Raw genomic sequence first — 16,398 nt, 5'->3', positions numbered from 1 at the left:
GAGATAGAAAGGAATGTCTCTGACAACATATATATATATATAGTTAATGTATGCTTTGTGTGAAAATTCAAACAGTACCACAGTGTAGTGCAAAAACACTCACCTTTTCCCCAGCTTCTCACAGTAAGCACTATTAGCAGTTTGCATATTCTTCCTGATTTTTTTTTTTTTTTTTTAAAGAGACAGGTATTTTGCTCTGTCACCCGGACTGGAGTGCAGTGGTGTGATTATACCTCACTTCAGCCTCGAACTTCTAGGCTCAAGCTATCCTCCTGCCTCAGCCTCCTGAGTAGCAGGGACCACAGGCACACTGATTTTTTTTTTTTTCTTGTTCCTTCAAGAGATGTAGTTTTGGCAGGGTGTGGTGGCTTATGCCTGTAATCCCAGCACTTTGGGAGGCTGAAGTGGGCAGATCACCTGAGGTCAGGAGTTCGAGACTAGCCTGGCCAACATGGTGAAACCCCATCTCTACTAAAAATACAAAAATTAGCTGGGTGTGGTGGCAGGCGCCTGTAATCCCAGCTATCTGGGAGGCTGAGGCAGAAGAATCACTTGAACCTGGGAGGCAGAGGTTGCGGTGAGCCAAGACTGCACCACTGCACTCTAGCCTGGGCAACAGAGTGAGATTCTATCTCAAAAAAAAAAAAAAAAAAAAGTGGTGTAGTTTTGTTCTTTTACAAAAATGAGATCATACTAGTCTACATATAATTCTACAGTGTGCTTTTCCTCTAGCATTATCAGTGACATTCTTTTCTACTTACAGATCTACTTTTTAAAAAATGCTTCATATTATTTCATATTAATTTTAAGGATGCATAGTAGTTTATTTATCTAGCTAGTCCTCTGTTAATGGCCATGTACGTTGGTTTCAGTTTCTCAGTCTTACAGATAATGCTCTAGTGGATACCCTTTTGCAGCTGCATGAGTATTTCTGTAGGCTAGATTCTTCCTTTTTTTTTTTGGTTGAGATAGAGTCACTCTGTCACCCAGGCTTGAGTGGCGCAATCTCAGCTCACTGCAACCTCCATCTTCTGGGTTCAAGTGATTCTCCTGCCTCAGCCTCCCTGGTAGCTGGGATTACAGGCATGTGCCACCATGCCTAGCTAATTTTTTTGTATTTTTGATGGAGACAGGGTTTCACTGTGTTGGCCAGGCTGGACTTGAACTCCTGACCTCAAGTGATCTACCTGCCTTGGCTTCCCAAAGTGTTGGGATCACAGGCGTGAGCCACTGCACCCGGCCTCTGTGGGCTAGATTTTTAATACTGTCATTTCAGTCCACCTTGGCTTTTTCTCCATCTCATAAACAAAACATTATTTAAATCTGTACCTTCAGTAAAGCCATTGGAGGTGCTGAGATGATGATTCTCCATAGCCCCATCCCTCAGATGCCTCTATTCTTGAAAAATGCCCTTCCAACCTGGGAGAGCCTAGGACCTTAGAGATGCCTTCCACCCCGCAACTGTGAAGAAGCTCAGACATTCTGTCAGTTTGAGGGGCAGCTGCTCTAGCAGTTGGGGCACAGGAATTTTGCACCAGGTGCAATTGCTCATTGGCTCACTGCTCTCCAATCAGTTTGTGTCCTTTTTTCTTTCAATTTCTGTATTGCCCCATTCACTCCTCAACTTCCTTTCCAGCTTCCCTGATTTTACTGTTGTGTAGAGAACTGGCTGTCTTCTGTGGGGGTCCTTCTGTGTTTTGTGTGTCCTTGTGTCTGGCCTGGACTCATCTCTGCATATGGGATGTTTGTCATACACGGCAACAGTCAGGGAGGGGTGGAAGGCACTGCTTTGTGTTGCAAGAAGGGGGTTTTCACTGAGGTTTTTTTTTTTTTTGTTTTTCGAGACGGAGTTTCACTCTTGTTGCCCAGGCTGGAGTGCAATGGCGCAATCTCGGCTCACCACAACCTCCGCCTCCCGGGTTCAAGTGATTCTCCTGCCTCAGCCTCTCAAGTAGCTGGGATTACAGGCATGGGCCACCACGCCTGGCTAATTTTTGTATTTTTATTAGAGACAGGGTTTCTCCATGTTGGTCAGGCTGGTCTTGAACTTCCGACCCCAGGTGATCCACCCACCTTGGCCCCCAAAATGCTGGGATTACAGACATGAGCCATAGTGCCTGGCCTTCACTGAGGTCTTAAATGTGATCTGTGATTTCTCTTGCATTACTTGCAGATGATCTGGTAGGTTGCTTACTGGTGAAATTAATTTTAGGATCTATTGGTCTTGGAGCACCCTCAAATGTGGGCATATGGTTAATTATATCATGTGCAGAGAAGGATCATTTCATCTAAGTAATATTTCTAAGATGGCTGCATTTCTTTAAAATACCAGAATTCTATTTTTTTTGAGATGGAGTTTCGCTCTTGTTGCCCAGGCTGGAATGCAATGGCGCGATCTTGGCTCACCTTAACCTCCGCCTCCCAGGTTCAAGTGATTCTCCTGCCTCAGCCTCCCATGTAGCTGGGATTACAGGCATGCTAGCATGCCCAGCTAATTTTGTATTTTTAGTAGAAACGGGGTTTCTCCATGTTGGTCAGGCTGGTCTCGAACTCCTGACCTCAGGTAATCTGCCCACCTCGGCCTCCCAAAGTGCTGGTATTACAGGCATGGGCCACCTTCCCGGCCTTAGAATTCTATTATTTTAACTATCTTTGTCTGTGACATTTCTGACAGCTCTTGTTCCTCGATTCTGGCATTGTGCCTACCTCTGCCAGTCAACCCTTTTTAATTTTCTGCTGCTGCTTTTTTTTTTGAGACAGAGTTTCGCTCTTGTTGCCCAGGCTGGAGTGCAATGGTGCAATCTCAGCTCACTGCAACTTCTCCCTCCCAGGTTCCAGCGATTCTCTTGCCTCGGCCTCCCAAGTAGCTGGGATTACAGGAGCCTGCCACCATGCCAAGCTAATTTTTTGTATTTTTAGAAGAGATGGGATTTCACAGCCACTGCACCTGGCCAGTTTTCTGCTTCTAATTTGGGTATAGAGACATACATGTTCAAACTCTCATTCACCCATGTACACATTCATGTGCCTGTACATCCTCGTAAGAATACATGCAAAGGCCGGGTGCAGTGGCTCATGCCTGTAATCCCAGCACTTTGGGAAGCTAAGGCGGGCGGATCATGAAACCCCCTCTCTACTAAAAATACAAAAAAGGCCGGGCATGGTGGCTCACGCCTGTAATCCCAGCACTTTGGGAGGCCGAGATGGGTGGATCACGAGGTCAAGAGATCAAGATCATCCTGGCCAATATGGTGAAACCCCGTCTCTACTAAAAACGCAAAAAATTAGCTGGGTGTGGTGGTGCGTGCTACTCGAGAGGCTGAGGCAGGAAAATCGCTTGAACCCGGGAGGCAGAGGTTGCAGTGAGCAGAGATTGCGCCATTGCACGCCAGCCTGGGTGACAGAGCGAGACTCTGTCTCAAAAGAAAAAAAAAAAGCTGGGTGTGGTGGTGGGTGCCTATAATCCCAGCTACTGGGGAGGCTGACACAGGAGGAACGCTTGAACCCAGGAAGCAGAGGTTGCAGTGAGCCGAGATCATGCTATTGCACTCCAGCCTGGGCCACAGAGTGAGACTCTGTCTCAAAAGACAAAACAAAACAAAACAAAACAAAAAGAATACATGCAAAGTAGCCGCAGTTATGGTTCGTATGCAGAGCTCTTCAGTGAGTAAAACGCGTAGAGTTTTGTGCACACATGTGTGACACACATTTGAGATTTCTCTGATAGAGTGAAAGGTGCACACCGCTTGTGCACACACTTGTGTTTGAGGTTGGGCTCAATAGCTATGTGACCTTGAGCCAGGTGCACTGACTGTTTAATTCCAGGCTGTTGTGAGAATGGAATGAGGTTCAGTGAAAACCATGAATTATGACTCAAGTATAAGGTATTATGTTTAAAATTACTGTCTTTCTTGGCCACTTGTAGTCCTGTTCCTCTTCCTGCTTCTTGGCTTCATCTGAGTAGTTATGGTTAGATAAATGAGATATTACTGCATAGATAATATCCGGACTTTGTTCTATCTTTAATAACTTCAGAGGAACATAGAGATCTAAAGAAGGTTCAGAAGGGCAACCAAGACTAAGAATTTAGTGACATATGATTCATGGGTTTATTCCTTCAGCCACTGTTTTGGTTTTGTTTTTTAATTCTTTTTATAGAGATGGGATCTTGCTATGTTGCCCAGGCTGGTCTCAAACTCCTGGGCTCAAGCAATCTGCCTGCCTTGGCCTCCCAAAGTGCTAGGATTACGGGCGTGAGCCATTGTGCCTGGCCTTCAGGCACTGTTTAATAAGCACCTGACACAAGTCAGATGCTGGGACCTATGAAGACATTCTGATTAGCCTAAGTGAGAACTTAGGCAGAATCTTCAGATTTAGCAAGAGAAGGGCTTTAATTTAGAGCTTTCATACGTTCCCTCCCTTAGAAAAAATTTAATTAGGGCATGCTATGTGTGTGCTAGATATTTTACTTAGTGCTGAAAAACAAAGAAGAATGATGTCTGGCCCTTGCCATTCAATAATTTATAGTCCAGAAAGGAGACAGACATGTTAACAAACAATTGTCATGCAATATAATTTGTGCACTGATAGAGGCACCATAAGAGCAAATGAGGCAACTTTTTTTTTTTTTTTTTGAGACGAAGTTTCACTCTTGTCGCCCAGGCTGGAGTGCAGTGGTGTGATCTCGCCTCACTCACGCAACCTCCATGTCCCAAGTTAAGCGATTCTCCTGCCCCAGCCTCCTGAGCAGCTGGGATTACAGGTGTGCACCACCACGCCCGGCTAATTTTTGTGTTTTCAGTAGAGACGGGGTTTCACCATGTTGGCCAGGCTGGTCTCGAACTCCTAACCTCAGGTGAACTGCCCGCCTCAGCCTCCCAAATTGCTGGGACTACAGGCATGAGCTACCACGCCCGACCTAAATGGGACAACTTTATTTTTGTAGGGAAGGAGAGCTTAGGAAGGTATCACAGAGAACATGGAGTCTGAGCTGAATTTTGAAAATAAATATAGCTGTCTCCTGCGACCTTTCACACAGGAGACTGCATGTGCAAAGGTGGGGAGGTGCAAGGCACAGAATGTTCAGAGAATTCCAGGTTGTTGGTATGGTTGGAATGTGGGGTGGGAGAAGGGCGAGGAGACAGCCCTGGGTGAGATGGGTTTTATAATCAGGTTGGACTTTATCTAAAAGATAAGGGGAAGCTATTGTTTATTTTTATATTTTTAGAGATGGGGGGTTCTTGCTCTGTCGCCCAGGCAGGAGTGCAGTGGTGCAGTCATAGCTCACTGCGGCCTCCAACTCCTGGCCTCAAGTGATCTTCCTACCTCCTGAGTAGCTAGGATTACAGGTGGGAGCTACAAAGCTACACAGCTACTGATTTTAAGCGGGGATATGGGGACTAGTGAAATAATCAGACTTAGTTAAAAGGAGAACTCTGGTGGCCACATGGAGAATGTTTTTGGAAAGAGCAAGAGACAGAAGGTGGGGAGACTGGTTTAGGGAGCCGAAACCTGAATCCATGTGAAGGGTGATGAATATCTGCACTGTGGAGTGGCCTTAGGAACAGAGATGAGGGTATGAATAAAGCAATAGTTGGTCCAGTGCGGTGGCTCACGCCTGTAATCCCAGCACTTTGGGAGGCTGAGGCTGGCGGATCTCGAGGTCAGGAGATTGAAACCATCCTGGCTAACACAGTGAAACCCCGTCTCTACTAAAAATACAAAAAAAATTAGCCGGGCATGGTGGCAGGAGCCTGTACTCCCAGCTACTCGGGAGGCTGAGGCAGGAGAATGGCGTGAACCTGGGAAGCGGAGCTTGCAGTGAGCCAAGATCGCGCCACTGCACTCTAGCCTGGGCGACAGAGCGAGACTCCGTCTCAAAAAAAAAAAAAAAAAAGAAATAGTTAACAGTGGACTTTCAAGGACTTTTTGCCAGGGGTCGGGGAGCTCTCACAGGTGAAGCCCTGCCTCCAGCCTTGCCCATAGATTTTCACCCTAGTATGTTGCTCCCTGTTTAAAATCCTCCAGTGGCTCCTCATATGCTTTAGGATAAAATCTAAATCCCTAGGAAGGTGTGCCTTGTGCTTTCGCCGCTTTGGCCTTCTCATATCCCGTAATCTTTCATGCACACCCCATTCCCCATATATTCTAGGTATGGGGAATGTGGAAGCTCTCAGAGTCATGAAGCTAGAGATTTGAGCTTGGACAGGTGTGGGTGATGGGGCTGCCATCTAAAATAGGGAAGGTGGGCTGAGTGTGAGGCAGGCAGGGCATCTGAGTCTTCTGCCGGGCTGCTTACGTGGCCCTTCCATGGGCAGCGCCTTCTTTGGGTGCCATGACACAGAATTGGGTCACTTTCCCAGCAGTTGAGTCACGCTTATCTAAAAAAAGAGGTTGATATGGTGAAACCCCGTCTCTACTAAAACACAAAAAAATTAGCCGGGCTTCGTGGCGGGCGCCTGTAATCCCAGCTACGTGGGAGGCTGAGGCAGGAGAATCACTTGAACCTGGGAGGTGGAGGTTGCAGTGAGCCGAGATTGCACCACTGCATTCCAGCCTGGGCGACAGAGCAAGACTCCGTCTCAAAAAAAAAAAAAAAGAGATTGATGTGTGAATGAGAATGCCAGCTTACTGATGTATGTACAGCTTTTTTTTTTTTTTTGAGACAGAGTCTCGCTATGTCGGGAGGCGGAGGTTGCAGTGAGCTGAGATCCCAGGTTCAAGCGATTCTCCTGCCTCAGCCTCCTGAGTAGCTGGGATTACAGGCTCCTGCCACCACACCCAGCTAATTTTTGTATTTTTAGTAGAGACGGGGTTTCACCATGTTGCCCAGGGTCTCGATCTCCTGACCTCGTGATCCGCCCGCCTCAGCCTCCCAAAGTGCTGGGATTACAGGCCTGAGCCACCGCACTTGGCCTTTGATGTATGTACAGTTTATTGATGAGCATACATGGGTAATTTCTTTTTTTAAAATTTTTATTTATTTAATTTTTCTTCCACTTTTATTTTAAGTTCCAGGGCACATGTGCAGGATGTGCAGCTTTGTTACATAGGTAGACATGTGCCATGATTGTTTGCTGCACAGATCAACCCATCACCTGGATATTAAGCCTAGCATCCATTAGCTATGATTCCTGATGCCCTCCCTCCACCAACCTCTACCGACAGGCCCCAGTGTGTGTTGTTCTTCCCCCGCATTTGTCCACGTGTTCTCATCGTTCAGCTCCCACTTATAAGTGAGAACATTTGGTGTTTGGTTTTCTGTTCCTACATTAGTTTGCTGAGGATAATGGCTTCCAGTTTCATCCATGTCCCTGCAAAGGACACGATCTCATTCCTTTTTATGGCTGCATACTATTCCGTGATATATATGTACCACATTTTCTTACTTGCCGTACCTTTCTTTTTCTTTTTCTTTTTCTTTTGGGTCTTGCTCTGTCGCCTAGGCTGGAATGCAGTGGCATGATCTTGGCTAACTGCAACCTCTGCCTCCTTGTTTCAAGTGATTCTCTGCCTCAGCCTTCTGAGTAGCTGGGATTACAGGTGCCCACCACCACACCGGGCTAATTTTTGTATTTTTAGTAGAGACGGAGTTTCACCATCTTGGCCAGGCTGGTCTTGAACTCCTGACCTCGTGGTCCACCTGCCTTGGCCTCCCAAAGTGCTGGGATTAGAGGCGTGAGCCACTGCACCTGGCCAGGCGTTCCTTTTTCTTTGCAACCTTGCCAGCATCTGTTGTTTCTTGCCTTTTTTTTTTGTTTGTTTTGTTTTTTGAGATGAAGTTTCACTCTTGTTGCCCAGGCTGGAGTGTAATGGCACAATCTCGGCTCAACGCAACCTCCGCCTCCCAAGTTCAAGGAATTCTCCTGCCTTAGCCTCCTGAGTAGCTGGGATAACAGGCGTACACCCTCATGCCCGGCTAATTTTGTATTTGGCTAATTTTGTATTGTTAGAGACGGGGTTTCTCCATGTTGGTCAGGCTGGTCTTGAACTCCCGACCTCAGGTGGTCCACCTGCCTCAGCCTCCCAAAGTGCTGGGATTACAGATGTGAACCACCATGCCTGGCTGTTTCTTGACTTTTCAATAATTGCCATTCTGACTGACGTGAGATGATTTCTCATTGTGGTTTTGATTTGCATTTCTCTAATAATCAGTGACGTTGGGCTTTTTTTCATGGTTTGTTGGCTGCATGAATGTCCTCCTTTGAGAAGTGTTTGTTCATGTCCTTTTCTCACTTTTTAATGGGATTGTTTGTTTCTTTCTTGTAAATTTGTTTAAATTCCTTGTAGACTCTGGTTATTAGCCCTTTTTCAGATGGATGGATTGCAAAAATTTTCTCCCATTCTGTAGAGGTTGTCTCTTCCCTCTGATGATAATTTATTTTGCTGTGCAGAAGCTCTTTAGTTTAATAAGATCCCATTTGTCGATTTTTGCTTTTGTGGCAATTGCTTTTGGTATTTTTGCCATGAAATATTTGCCCGTACCTATGTCCTGAATGGTATTGCTATAAAACTCTAGATTTTTTTTCTAGGGTTTTTATAGTTTTGGGTTTTACATTTAAGTCTTGAATCCATCTTGAGTTAATTTTTGTGTAAGATATAAGGAAGGGGTCCAGTTTCAATTTTCTGCATATGGCTAGGCAGTTCTCACAGCACCATTTATTAAATAGGGAATCCTTTCCCACATGAGTAATTTCTAATGACCAGAAGGTGTGTCTTCACTATCAAGGCATCCCCTCCCTGGTACCCTAGTAACTGGGAAACCAATCTAGTAATCAGGAAGTTGCTTGCAGGGTATGGAATTGGAACAAAAGAAGAAAGTTTGAATAATTTGAGAAATTTTTTCTGAACATGTTGGGCTCTATAAAGCATGGAGCTGAAAGGTGGAGCCCCTGCCTGCAGGGAACGCACAGTGTGGTGGGGAAGCGAGGCAAACATAGTCACTTAAACATGTATATGTGGCAAGTGCTTCAGGCTGGGCCGAAGCACCCACGTTTCTACCGTGGCCTGTGTGTCCCTACTCCACCTGACTTCTTTGATTCACCTTGGACTTCTTGCCCTCACTTTGTCTGCTCCAGCTACACTGGCCTTCCTGCCGCTCCTGCATTTCCCTGGCATATACATGTCTCAGGGATTTTGTGTTTGTTTCTTCTGCAAGGAAGGCACGTCTCCAGATGCCTGCAGAGCTTATTCCCTTACTCCATTCACCTGTTTGCAAAAATAGTACCTTACTAGAGACCTATCCTATCTAAAATGGTCACTCTCAGTTCCCCATCCTGTTTTCTTTTTCTTTTTTTTTGAGATGGTGTCTCGCTCTGTCGCCCAGGCTGGAGTGCAATGGCACGATCTCGGCTCACTGCAATCAGCCTCCCGCGTAGATGGGATTACAGGCGACTGCCACTATGCCTGGCTAATTTTGGTATTTTTAGCAGAGACAGGGTTTCACCATATTAGTCAGGCTGGTCTCAAACTCCTGACCTCAGGCGATCTGCCCGCCTTGGTCTCCCAAGATGCTGGGATTACAGGCGTGAGCCACTGTGCCTGTCCTCTTTTTCTTTATAACAGTGTTCAACACATCATTTACTTGTCTCTCTTTCCCTCTAGAATATAAACATATGTGAATAAGGACTTTGTTTTACTCACTGCTGAATCACCAGCACATAGAACAGTGCCTGGTATCTGCTAGGTGCTCAATAATTATATGTTGAATAAAGAAGGGGGCAGGACATTTTAGGCACAGGGAAAGCCAATGTAAAGGCACAAGATGAAAAAAATGTATGGGGTGTGGGGGTGCATGGGGGATTGTGGGATATGAGGGGACCAAGATGGGCAAGGGGCTAGAACGCAAGGTATGTCTTTGTAGGGGTTTAGAATTTATTCAAAGCATATGAGGAGCCATTAAAGGACTTTAAACAGGGGAGTGATATAGCTGGGGTGGAACTTAGGGGACAAGGCTGGAGGCAGAGACAATATTAGGAAGCTCTTGTAGCAATCCAGGCAGGAAATGACAAAAACCTGAACTAGGGTGGGGGCAGTTGGGGTAGACAAGGAAGGATAGATCTGAGCGCAATTTAGAAGGTATAATCAATATAACCAATGAGACCTATTAAGGTGTCAAGTATAAAGGGAGAGGGAAGTGTCAAGGAAAACATCCACCATCTTGTAAGTTTTGTGCCAGAAGAGCGGTGCCTATCTATGATCCACTGTATCCCCAGCAAGGAAACAGAGAAGCTTGATAAATATTCTTTTTTTTTTTTTTTGGTTGTTTTTGTTGTTGTTTTGAGACAGTGTCTTGCTCTGTCGCCCAGGCTGGAGTAGAGTAGCAAGATCTTGGGCTCACTGCAACCTCTGCCTCCCGGGTTCAAGGGATTCTCCTGCCTCAGTGTCCTGAGTAGCTGGGACTACAGGTACACATCACCATGCCCGGCTAATTTTTGTATTTTTAGTAGAGATGGGGTTTCACCATGTTGGCCAGGCTGGTCTCGAACTCCTGAACTCAAATAATCTGCCTGCCTCGGCCTTCCAAAGTGCTGGGATTACAGGCGTGAGCCACCTACCGTGCCCGGCCCTCAATAAATATTCTTTGAATGAAGAGATGAAGTTTCTGGTTTAGACAATTTGTAGGCAGTGATATCATTTACTGTGAGGAGGAGGATGGGGGCATATTGAATTTGGAATTTATTTGTAGCATAGTAGGCGGATATGCCCTTTGGAATTTAGGAAAGAGATAGGGTTGGAGAGTAAACATTCAACAAGTATTTGTGAAGAGCTTGCCACGTTCCCTGCACTGTCACTGTCTTTTTGGAGCACTTTGTGTGTGTGTGTGTGTGTGTGTGTGTGTGTGTGTGTGACTGCATGCATGGGTGCATGCCGGGGTCAGGATGGGCAACCCGATACAGGGATTTTTGTTTTGTTTTGTTTTGTTTTTTTGAGACGGAGTCTCGCTCTGTCGCCAGGCTAGAGTGCAGTGGCGCAATCTCAGCTCACTGCAACCTCTGCTTCCCGGGTTCAAGAGATTCTCCTGTCTCCTCCTGAGTAGCTGGGACTACAGGCTCGCACCACCATGCTCAGCTAATTTTTGTATTTTTTAGACGGGGTTTCACCACGTTGGCCAGGATGGTCTTGATCTCTTGACCTCGTGATCCGCCTGCCTTGGTCTCCCAAAGTGCTGGGATTACAGACGTGAGCCACCGTGCCTGGCCTCCGATACAGGGTTTTAATGGATTGTGATGTTGTGATTTGCAAGGTAGAACAAGGCACAGGAGGAGACCAGTCCTAACCTAGGCGTTTAGAAACCATTCCTGTAGAAGTTTGAGCTGATACCTGAATGGCGAAGAAGAATTAATCAAGAGTAGAAGAGGAGTGTTCCAAGTAGCAAGAACAGAATGTATGAAAACCTAAATGCAAGAAGTGCTCCTTTCAGGCACTGAGAGGCGTTCAGGGTGGGCTGCAGTGTTGAATTTCAGGAAGGAAAGGCTGAGAGTCGGCTTGCAGAGGTAAATAGAGGTCAAGGCATAGGTTGTTCAAAGCTTTATAAGCTGTGATAGTTATTATTGTGCTATAACAAATAGTCTAAAACGTAGTGTCTTAAAACAGTAGTCATTTTATTTATGATTTCTGTGGCTTAGGAATTTGGGAAGGGCTTAGTGGGACAGTTCTAGGTCAGGGTCCCTCATGTGGTTGCAGTCAGATGGTGACAGGAGCTGGAAAAAGGGTTGCTGAGGAAGTTGCAGACTATCTGGGCTTCTTTTTCTTTCTTTTTTTGTTTTTTTGAGATGGAATCTTGCTCCGGTTGTGCAGGCTGGAGTGTAGTGGCGCGATCTCGGCTCACTGCAACCTCCACCTCTCAGATTCAAGCAATTCTCCTTCCTCAGCCTCCTGAGTAGCTGGGATTACAGGCATGCCCCACCACACCCGGCTAATTTTTATATTTTTAGTAGAGACGGGGTTTCGCCATGTTGGCCAGGTTAGTCTTGAATTCCTGACCTCAGGTGATCTACCTGCCTCGGCCTCCCAAAGTGTTAGGATTACAGGTGTGAGCCACCGTGCCCGGCCTTCTTTCTCTTATCAAATTGTGTCAGAGCCTTTCCATGTGGTCTTTCTGTATGGACTGTGTTGAGCTTTCTCACAGCATGGTGACTTGTGGGCAGTCAGACTGCTTATGCAGGCAGCTGAAAGCTTCCAGAATGAGTGTTCTAGCAACCAAAGTGGAAGTTGCATTGCCTTTATGACCTAGTCTCTGAAGCTGCATGGTGTCAATTCTGTCATACTCTATAGGTAGAGGCATTCACAGAAGACCATCTAGTTTCAAGAAGAGGGTACAGACCCTGCCTCTTGATGGGTAGAGTGTCAAAGTCACATTGTAAGAAAGGAATATGGGATGGGAGATGTTGAGGCATATTTGAAAACTGCAATCTATTGCACCAACTATATTAAGGAGTTTGGTGGGCTTTCTTCTAAGGCAATGAAAAAACTCTTAAGGCCTTTAAAAGCAGAAGAGTGGCATTTGTGATTTAGATTTTAGAATTTGTGAGTTTAAGAAAGATTAGTTTTTCTATGTAGGATTGAAAGCTGGGAGACAGGTGGGAAGCTGCTGCTATGATCCTAGTGAGAAATGATGGTGGCTTGGACTAGAGTCATGTTTTGGGGATGGGGAGACTTAAGACTTGGACTATGAGTAGATATGAGTGGAAGCTGTTGATGACAATAACATGCCCAGGTCTTTGGCTTGCATAAATGGGTGGATGGTGATGCCAGTTACTTGTATGGGGAACACTGAAGGTGCAGTAGGTTTGGGAGAAATTGATGGAATCAGTTTTGGACATGTTGAGTTTGATGTGCTTGGTAATGTCCAGTAGGTGGTTGAATATTCATATATATCTGGAATCATGACAGTTGGGCTGGTAATATACTTTGGGAGTCATCATTGTATACATGGTTATTGAAACCATAGGAACAGGCCAGGGCGGTGGTTCACACCTGTAATCCCAACACTCTGGGAGGCTGAGGCAGGCTGATCACTTGAGGCCAGGAGTTCGAGACCAGCCTGGCCAACATGGCGAAACCCTGTCTCTACTAAAAATACAAAAACTAGCTGGGCATGGTGGTGTGCACCTGTAGTCCCAGCTACTCTGGAGGCTGAGGCAGGAGAATTGCTTGAACCCTGCGGCAGAAGTTGCAGTGAGCCGAGATAGCGCCACTGCACTCCATCTGGGGTGACAGAGCAAGATTCTGTCTCAAAAAAAAAAAAAAAAAGAAAAAAAAAAAGAAAAAGAAACCACAGGAACAGATGAGATGACCTTGGGACAAGATGTAGAAAGGGAGGACAAAAGGGCTTAGAAGCATTCTGAGGAATACTCACATTTGAGGGATAGGTATTTTGTGAAAAGATGGAGAAGGAGCATCTAGAGAGATAGGTGGAAAACTGGAAGATGGTGAGTGGAAGGGAGTGAATTGAGAAGGAATGAATGACTAACTGTGTCCAATCTGCTAAGAGGTCAAGCTAGGTAAAGATTGAGTATAGTTGATTGGATTTATTGATATGAAGGTCACTGGTGGCTTTTCATGTGGGCTTTCTCCTAAGGCAATGAAATTTCAGGGCAGTGAGGGTGAAATCAGGTTTCAGAAATATCGTTTATTCACCCAGCAAAATGTATTAAGTGTTACTGTGTGTCTAGTTCAGGACTATGCCCATGGGTACAAGGATAACTGTTATCCACTCTCTGCCCTCACACAGCTCTCGTGGGTGGGAGAGACATATGTACACTGTTCTAATGCAGTGTATTTAATGTGGGGAGGTGAGATCGCAGAGCAAGGGCAGCGTACCAGAGGTGGCAGGTTTACACTCAAAAATAGCCTTTCTGGAGGAGCTGTTAAGCTTAAAATAAGGAATAAAATGTCATTTGGAATTGGCAACTCAGAGGGTCAAAGGAAAACTTTTGCAGGGTGAAAGAGGAAAGAGTTGCAACATCTCAGACTGCATTGTAGAGACCCAGGAACGGGAAGGAATGTAGACATGCTCTTCAGATGAATGATTCTGAAAGCACGGAGGGTGGTTGTTAGAGGAAAGGACCAAGGTTGAGGGACGATTTTATGTAAAGAGTTAAGCCTGCCTTAGGTTGGTTGAGGTGTGTTTCTGGGAAAGTTGGATGAAATATCTCTACCCTACAATGATGCCTTCTCCATGGCTGTAATGATTGGGTGCCCTGAGTCAGACTTCTTTTTCTTGAACAGTGTAGGGGATACCCTTATCCCTTTGGGAGGCACTGGTGCGTGGTGGTGAAGAGCATGGAATCAGGCAGGATTCACTCAATCCTAGGTCAAATTTATTAGCTTCAGTTTCCTCTTGTTCTCCTTCTCCTTCTCCTCCTTCTCCTTCTTCTTCTTCTTCTTCTTTTTTTTTTTTTTTTTTTGACGGAGTTTCACTCTTGTTGCCCAGTCTGGAGTGCAATGGCATAATCTCAGTTTACTGCAAGCTCTGCCTCCTGGGTTCAAGCGATTCTCCTGCCTCAGCCTCCCAAGTAGCTGGGATTACAGGCGCCCACCACTATGCCTGGCTAATTTTTTGTATTTTTAGTAGAGATGGGGTTTCACCATGTTGGCCAGGCTGGTCTGAAACTCCCGACCTCAGGTGATCTACCTGACTCGGCCTCTCAAATTGCTGGGATTACAGGCATGAGCCACCGTGCCCAGCCTTCAGTTTTCTCTTCTATAGAATGGGGTCCCTACCTCACAGAAATGTGATCTATATTTCTACCATATTCTCATCTTTTTCTATTCAAACCATGACAGTTTCCAAAGAGCAAACACAGAGTCTCTGCTCCTGCCAGTTGTTTGCAGTCTTTTGGCAGACATAGTCTACCTTTAGAGCTGTTGAACTACAGCCCTAGATAGTCTGGTATTACTAATAGACCTTGAAATCATTTACTGGTTATTGCTTAAGTAAGTTTTTTTATACGGGTGGTTGACTTCATTCATTGCTGATTTCATTGTCAGGGTAATAACGTTTTGCCCTCTCTGTCAGGAATATTGCTTCCCCTCCCCCATCCCAGCACCAGCCTCCATGCACTCAGTCCAGATAACAGTGCTCCTGGTGCTTGCCTGCACCCCATTCACTCCTCCAGTGAGGTGTGGGTGGATAGGTTGCCTCTCAGTGACTTTCATAGCACCTGATTCTTGTAATTGTCAATGTCCACTTTTCAGTGAAGGCTGGAGACTGGATCTTAATCTCAGAGCCTGCACAGGGCCTGGAACACAGTGGGTACTCAATATAAGCTTAATGAATGAATGAATGAATGAGTGAGTGAAGGAATTCTGAGTTTTGAAGGAGCCTCACTGTCCTGTCTAGGGTAGTAGAAATGGTTGCTTTTCCCAAACAGAGAGGTGCGCAGATGGCACCTCCTGAAGCTGCTTATTCTGACTTCTTGGAGCAATTCGTGGACTGCCCCAGTGCTCTGCAGTTCTAGGCATCTCCATTACCACAGGGGGAGATAATCCCACTCCCAGTCTCACATTCTTGCATACAGTTAGGGAGGTATGTGGTGTGGTGGAATGGATATAGGCTTTGGAGCTAGTCACTGACTGACCTCAGTTTTCTCAAGTGTAAAATAAAAATAATAAAACTTACTCTCTGTCAGATTAAATTAGAAGATAGGTGTAAGTACATAGTGACCTGGCACACAGTTGTAAGTTAAAAATAGTATCTATTACTGCAAGTTATATTCATATCATATGCATCTTATTAATTTCTAAAAGCTTTACCTTCCACATGCTGTCTTTGGATGACTTAAAAGCAGTTTAAATTTTACTTCACAATAGCCCAGTGATCAGAAAGGAGGGCTGAGCCTTTTCTTCCTGTTTTGCGAGAGAGGTGGAACTTCTCTCTCAGTAAGAGGATAGGTGTCCAGAAGTCCAGCTCCACCCGACTGTCCTTTCCTCAGAGCCAAGGTATTTTGGCCCACTATTCACAGGTGGACATTACTGTTCTTGCCTTACCTACACTTGCCCACACTGAGACCTAGTTGTTTTGCCATTCAGGACACTACCAGGACATTTTTACCATCTATGTCTTCAGTATGTCCCCTGTACCAATGAGTCAGCAGTACCTGGCAATTCAGGGCTCTTTGTTTACAGAGTACTGTTCTTCAGGGATCAGGCAAAGATTCTTCGTGTCATGCATACATGGCCACAGTGAATTGCATGTAGTGGGTTCTTCAGTAAATGTTGGCTGGATGAATGAACAGAAGATATGATTCCGGGTTCAACTTGGCTGAGAAGGGTATTTCCTGCTTTTGCCTTTCAGGGTGCTGGTGGGGGCTGAGGGTTGCTGTGAGAAGGGGGCAGACAGCTTACTCTGAGTCTGCCAGAGCTGCTGTGGGCTGTGAAGGACTTTGGATCTCT

At 45.6% G+C, this 16,398-nt stretch overlaps 1 protein-coding gene across 9 annotated transcripts in view; it reads left to right on the top strand.

The window, feature by feature from the left end:
• The window catches only part of SLC7A7 (solute carrier family 7 member 7), a 61,818-nt gene that overhangs the window by 24,853 nt on the left and 20,567 nt on the right, over positions 1-16,398 (top strand).

The sequence above is a fragment of the Pongo abelii genome, chromosome 15 (assembly GCF_028885655.2).
Source record: "Pongo abelii isolate AG06213 chromosome 15, NHGRI_mPonAbe1-v2.0_pri, whole genome shotgun sequence".
NCBI classification, from domain to species: Eukaryota; Metazoa; Chordata; class Mammalia; order Primates; family Hominidae; genus Pongo; species Pongo abelii.
The sequence above is the reverse complement of the archived record's forward strand: the minus strand, read 5'-3'. Positions and strand labels throughout refer to the sequence as shown.